The 6,185-nt window shown below is 33.4% G+C and overlaps 1 long non-coding RNA gene across 1 annotated transcript; it reads right to left on the reverse strand.

Annotated features, from left to right (window-relative positions):
• Positions 1-850: 850 nt before the first annotated feature.
• On the reverse strand, positions 851-5,900 carry LOC143226870 (uncharacterized). Its single transcript, XR_013014791.1, has 3 exons — positions 5,770-5,900; positions 3,657-3,866; positions 851-1,268 (listed from the first exon to the last, which is right to left on the reverse strand). It is a non-coding gene; the product is annotated as an uncharacterized LOC143226870 (long non-coding RNA).
• Between the last annotated feature and the right edge of the window lie 285 nt (positions 5,901-6,185).

Here is a 6,185-nt window from a genome sequence, read left to right on the forward strand (position 1 = left end):
AGAACTACCTATCTGTGCAATGTCCACCAAGAGAATTGAACCCCGAATCCTAATATGACAGAAATGATTTTAGAAAAGAAACATAGGTAATATTAAATTACATCCATGACTTGGTTAGTGTATATATAAATAATTATTTTAGAATTATTAAAATAAACTTACAACATCAATAATGCTAATTATTTTAACTTTAACAATTTGATTTGCATTATTTTATCTAGGGCCTGGCATGGCCTAGCGCGTTAAGGCGTGTGCTTTGTAGTCTGAGGTCGCGGGTTCGCACCCGAGTCGCATAAACATGCTCGCCCTCCCAGTCGTGGGGCGTTATAATGTGACGGTCAATCCCACTATTCGTTGGTAAAGTGTAGCCCAAGAGTTGGCGGTGGGTGGTGATGACTAGCTGCCTTCCCTCTAGTCTTACACTGCTAAATTAGGGACGGCTAGCACAGATAGCCCTTGAGTAGCTTTGTGCGAAATTCCAAAACAAACAATTATTTTATCTAAGTGTAATTACACTCAGTTTTGGTGTGTATGTCCAACATTAAATTCACATTCCTGCCTCACCTGTAAATAACTGTACCAATCAGGATGCTAAACCGATGTCCAATCCGTTCAGCTAGCCAAACTCCACAAAAGAAGAATGAAGTTAAACAGTCGGATATATAGATGATCCAGGCAGTCTGTTCGTATCTCGTGTTATTGTTAACTCTTTTTCTGAGGTATGATGTCAGGTAAGGAGTGATGTTTCCAAACAGAAATGTTGTACCAAGACCAAGATAAATCAGAAAACATCAAAACTGATATAAATGGACGAACTTTCATATCTAAAAATTATCGAGAAACGGTTGACTCCAAAGTTTAACTGATTTGATATTAATAAATTATATAATTATTTTACCGGTGAAACACTGTATTACACGAAGGTACCAAAATTATCACATTACAAGAATAAAAATAAACGTTTATTCTGCAGTCTCTTTAGATATGCACGAGTTGAACGTGTGGGTCACGTGAACATTTTCACACGTGATATCTGTGTTTGTTGATTCACTCTTCTAAGGATAAACTGCCATCTGTTTGCTAAAGAAGAGACATAACTGTAACATGTTTATTTCAAAACGGCAACTCTTTCGGTACATATCACACAAGTAGCTTTCTGGTTTTTTGTTTCCAAAAAGAAGTACTTTTCTCCCCATTCTTCACGACACTTGGAAGCCACTTTTCTTCTTTTAAAAGCAGTCATAACGGTTGGTGAAAAACAACAGGATCTGAAAATGAAAAACAAAGAACGCTGTGAGAAAAGTATTGTACTGGTCCAAGAACGCACAAATAAAATATATTGAAACGTACGTTTGACACGACACTTACCTAAGAACGAGTTACGAAAAGCGCATAATTCAACTACGAAGAGAAATGAGCTTGCCCTAGCGGTAACCCTAGGCCGCTAAATTTACAAGACGAGTCAATGGGACAAGGGATAAGTCTGTACTTGTTTTGAAATCTAATGCTTTCATAGAAACGGGCAGCAATGACGAAGGAAGAATTTTCCTGTTGGTTAAATTGCGCGTGACAGCCTTGTTTCTTTATCATAACGTCTTCTGTTTGCCAGGGCCTGGCATGGCCAAACGCGTAAGGCATGCGACTCGTAATCCGAGGGTCGCGGGTTCGCGCCCGCGTCGCGCTAAACATGCTCGCCCTCCCAGCCGTGGGGTGTATAATGTGACGGTCAATCCCACTATTCGTTGGTAAAGAGTAGCCAAGAGTTGGCGGTGGGTGGTGATGACTAGCTGCCTTCCCTCTAGTCTTACACTGCTAAATTAGGGACGGCTAGCACAGATAGCCCTCGAGTAGCTTTGTGCGAAATTCAAAACAAACAAACTGTTTGCCAGCTTAAAGTGGCCATCAGTGTGATTTATTTTGTTATGACAGTCGGACATTTGATGAAATGTCACGTTTTATTTCAAGCGGCTAGCTGTTGGCGGGCCGTACAAAATGACCTCGAGGGCCGTAGTTTGGTGATTCCTGGCCTAGAGTGATGTAGAATGTGAAATGTTTGGGTTTCTGCTCAGCAATCGTTCTTATTGTAAAAGTACAATGATTTTACGTTAGTTGTAGTATTGTTGAACGTTATGTGTAACGTAGACTTACAATTTACAATGTACAATGAGTAACGTTTCTAAGTCAAATTTTCTCTTTAAAGAAAGGTTCAAGTAGCACTGAAACTAAACGCACGTAATTTATATATTTTAAGAATAAGGAATGTATGTTATTTCCCATAAAATTTCGCAAAACCACGTAAGAGAATTTAAAGTTGGTAAAACGCCTTTATTTTAGGTGTATTATGTGAGTTCAATACCCAATCTGGTAGTTATGAAACTTTTAGTTCAGAGAATCTGTGATTTAACAGTGTTTTAATGATGGCTTTTAAGATATGAGATACGTTGTAATTGATCGAAAAATAAATTTGCTTAGTTATTTTAACTTTACATTTGCTACTGTTAAATTGTAATTTATTTGAAAGTTAATGTGTAAGTACATTTATTGGGCTAGAAGTAGCGATGTTTAATAATTGAACATATTTTAAAATACAGTAAAGATGAAACAGGATACATATTTATTTTATTCGATACAAACTCTCATAACTTACCAATAAATAAAATACTCCCAAACAAACAAACAAAATGTTCCGAACCATCCGAAGTACTGAATAATTTTTTGAAACACAATAGGCCAGAAGATAATAGAAATACTATACATGAAGACACATCAAAAAAATGTTTGTCAGTAATCTGATGTACTAGCTACAAGAAAATACACTGTCGCGAAGTGGCGAGAAGGTTGAGACAAAAAAATTACATTTTGAGAAAGAATGAAGTATCAGCTAAAGAATGTATATATAGTCACTTAGCAGTTAGATGGTTATTTAATGATGTCAGCAAGATGAAGTATCAGATAGAAGAATATGTATATATATATATATAGTCACTCAGCAGTTAGATGGTAATTTAATGACATCAGCAAGTTGAAGTATCAGATAGAAGAATATGTATATATATATATAGTCACTCAGCAGTTAGATGGTTATTTAATGACATCAGCAAGTTGAAGTATCAGACAGAAGAATATGTATATATATGGTCACTTGGCAGTCATTTGTTATTTAATGATATCAGCAAGATGAAGTATCAGATAAAAGAATATGTATATATATATATATATAGTCACTCAGCAGTTAGATGATTATTAAATAAAATATCACTAGGCTGGAGTAATACATAGAAGAAAATATACAGACGTTTAGAAGTTAGATGTTTGAGTAAAGATCAATATATAGATTAAAATATAAAACAGAAATTATATCGACATTCAGCAGTTAAGTGTCTATGAAAAGGCTAAAGTAACTATCATGGTTTGAGAGTAACTACGTAGGTGAAATAAAGAATGTTTAATTTAAAAAACAAACAGAAAATTAAACATGGTGTATGAATACTTCATGTATTTAATATTTAATGTTCTCCTTTTATTTTTTATTCATAAAGAAATGACGATATTGGTGCTCGTTGTTTCAACGATAATTTCGACGATACTAAAGAATACATAAACATCTTGTAGATTGTCAGTCAGGTGAAGATACACATATCATTTTAGTTACTTACTGCTATAAAGTAGATCATTCCATAAATCATAGTTGTGTGTTTTCTGCCAAACACTTCAACAACAGCGGCAGCAATGCATACAAACTCAACAGGAAACGCAGCATATAGGGCACAAATCCATATTATGACCATCACTTGCCCACCGTAAGATGTCGCTACCAGCATAAACAGCAATAATGTTCTCAGTCCCATAAAAATCACGCTTGTTGGCTGCATATTAATTCAGTATATATAAAACAGTTTTACGTAAGGTATAAGTTCAAACTGAATTTAATTATTTCAAGACTAGAAATGAAATAGACAATATACAATGACTAAAATTAGATTTAATTTAAAACATTCCGAGATTGTAGTTGATCACTGTGTATTGTATTACAAAATAAAAACATTTTTATCTTAAGAAAAGTTAAAATCGAATGACATTGTTTCGTATGAAAGCGACACAATTATAAACGTTTGTTTCTAGTTCTAAGTATGGTAAAATATGTTAATTACCTAAATAACTTAAAGATAAAAATTAAGCAACAAATTTCAAGACAGCTTTATAAAGAGATCTGTTCCAATTCACTCTTCTATTATAAATTTGGTTTATTTTGAAATTTGCAAAATTCTATTCGAGAGCTATTTCTCCCGGCTTTCTCCAATTTAGCAGTGATAAACTACAAAAAGGCAACGAATGAAGAAATTAAATATTACATTATAACGACCCCAGAGTTGAAAAATAGAGGAAATCACGTTTCGAACTCGTGTATATTAGATTGTGAAGCAAGCGCTCTAACCATCAGGTCACACGTTTAAGAGATATTTCCGGTTAATCATGAGCGAGAAAAAAGGCCTCACTCAAAGAACAAACCTTTTTTATGAAGTTTATTGTGAGCCTCCTCTGGAAATAGTTTGATTAGCACCAATTCTCGTTAAATTCTTTGGTTTTAATGCCGTTTATTTTAAACTAATTCAATAAGAAAGAGTGGTGCCACAGTTGGCTAACACTCCCATCTGATAATGAATGAAAAATCAGATAATGAGGTAAGGAAACTGTATGAGATGGTGAATGTTGTCATTTACTTGTTATGGGTTTATCATTTAGTCTGATTACCCACTTAAAGAGAGGATGTTTTAGAACCTGCCAACACCAACTATCTTGAAGCTCTATAATAGGACGTTCTTCACTGTCATACTGGTACAATATATCATTATTACTTTTTTGGCACAATATCAGACCAACTGTACCTTAACGGGCAGTAATGATGTTGAAAATTGACATTCCATTGACGAAAGTCGTAATTAAGGAACAAATGACCATGAAGGCACCACTCATGGGCCATACAGAAGAAATGTTGATGGATGTTTGGATTCCATAGAAAGTAAAATATACTGTTGTAACTTTGTTTCGAAGGTCCTCCATCTCAAATGCATTGTAGGGTGATGCACAACAATCACTATATCAGTGTTTACGAAAGTGATGAAATTGAGATTTATTAAATAATTGTAACATTAAAAATAATTATAACAAAATAAACATTTCTTGAGGTATATGAAATTATTTTAACAATAATCAGAGTTTCTTTATGCTTTCTTCATAGTTAATTGATAAAGCTTTTATACTGTAAAGATATTTTGATTATCAACTGCAGTAGGCCGTGTACATTTTACACACAAAATTAATATGTAATACTTTCTCAATTAATTTTTCAATCTTGATGAAATAATGACTGAATCATAAGGGAAATATTCTCAGCTTTTAGACTAACACGTCTTCAACCATAATACACAACTATGGATAAATACTTTTTACTTATTCTTTGATAGATTATTTACACATAGTAATCATTATGATTACACTAGAATAGGTAACAATTGCTTGTAGAAAAAAACACAAGTGTAGAAGTCATCAACTCTTTACTATTTCGTTAGCTTATAGCTCTTCTTTTGGATAGTTACTTTCAACTGAAATAAGTTTGGAAAATATTACTGAGATTACTTTTAACCTTTAAAAACTCTGCCCTGTGTTATGTTGCTGTTATTTTTCTCAAAATGGCGAAGGAAAATTATTGTTCAAACAAATATTGATATTAACTTTTAAATATACATAATAATATTTCTTTTTACTTACCTTGAAAGATATTTTGTCCTGAATTAGGCCCATAAGTACCCTAAGAACAACGTGAACACATCCAGATACAGAACCAGTTGTGGTTAGAAATGCGTCATCATCTATAAATGTTTGTCCATATATCTAAAAAATACGATAATGTAATTTAAGTGTATGATCCCTCTCACCAACCTTACTGTAATTCGTACAAATTTCAGATTTCCCCACACACTAGCTAATATTTACCACTATCTCTGAAGAACGAAACGTTACTATTTTGTTGATTTTAATATCTTTACACATAATAATAAATACAACAATATTTGATTTAATGATTCATATTTTTTTAATAACAAAGTTCACTGTAGTTAATAAAATACTCAACTTCAACAACAGCGGCAGGAATGCACACAAACTCAACAGGAAACGTAGCATAT

Source organism: Tachypleus tridentatus, chromosome 9, assembly GCF_004210375.1.
Source record: "Tachypleus tridentatus isolate NWPU-2018 chromosome 9, ASM421037v1, whole genome shotgun sequence".
NCBI lineage: Eukaryota > Metazoa > Arthropoda > Merostomata > Xiphosura > Limulidae > Tachypleus > Tachypleus tridentatus.